This window comes from Bison bison, unplaced genomic scaffold, assembly GCF_000754665.1.
Source record: "Bison bison bison isolate TAMUID 2011002044 unplaced genomic scaffold, Bison_UMD1.0 scf7180017864160, whole genome shotgun sequence".
NCBI lineage: Eukaryota > Metazoa > Chordata > Mammalia > Artiodactyla > Bovidae > Bison > Bison bison.
Genome location: NW_011494732.1, coordinates 4,019,003 through 4,019,776, shown reverse-complemented (window position 1 = coordinate 4,019,776; position 774 = coordinate 4,019,003). Strand labels below are relative to the sequence as shown.

The window sequence follows — 774 nt, the reverse complement described above, 5'->3', positions numbered from 1 at the left end:
TGTTAGGAAAGCTGTTAACTTCTGAGCGTCCTCTCCTGTGGGTGTTCTGAGAGGCCTCTCCTGTGGGTGTTCTGAGAGGCCGTAAAGGTTGTGGGTAATGGGGCGGGGGAATATCTCTTTGTAGCTGGCTACAGAGGGAGAGCATAGAACAACTGAGTGCAGAGAAGTGGCCTCCAGACTGCCTGAGTATGCAGGGTGAATCTGCACCTCCCTCCTGCTGTGTCCCTTAGCCATTTGAAGGCAGAAATCATTTGTTTTACAGCAAAAAGACCTTCCCTTGTGGCTCAGCTGGTAAAGAATCCACTTGCAATACGGGAGACCTGGGATCGATCCCTGGGTTTGGAATATCCCCTGGAGAAGGGAAAGGCTACCTACTCCAGCATTCTGGCCTGGAGATCCCATGGACTTCCATGGGGTCACAAAGAGTTGGACATGGCTAAGCTACCTTCACTCGCTCACAGCAAAAAGAAGTCTGGCCTTTTTGGGGGAGGGTTAAGCACAAGCCACCATGTCTAGGCTGATTATTCTATCTGGGAATCTGAGATTCATAGACATGAAATACAAAGTAGATATTTAGGGGTTCAGATGTGGGTTGGTATCAATAAGACAGCTGTATTCTAGCAAAGTATCTGAGAATCTTGAAATCAGAATTCCTTTTGAGGTAAACCAAGGTTTGTGCTTTCAATAGAGATGACCATAATACTAACTGCTGCTAAGTCACTTTAGTCCTGTCCGACTCTGTGTGACCCCATAGACGGCAGCCCACCAGGCTCC

At 48.1% G+C, this 774-nt stretch overlaps 1 protein-coding gene across 1 annotated transcript in view; it reads left to right on the top strand.

Annotated features, from left to right (window-relative positions):
• Window positions 1–774, top strand: part of BRI3BP (BRI3 binding protein) — a 21,758-nt gene that overhangs the window by 1,026 nt on the left and 19,958 nt on the right. The window lies entirely within an intron of this gene.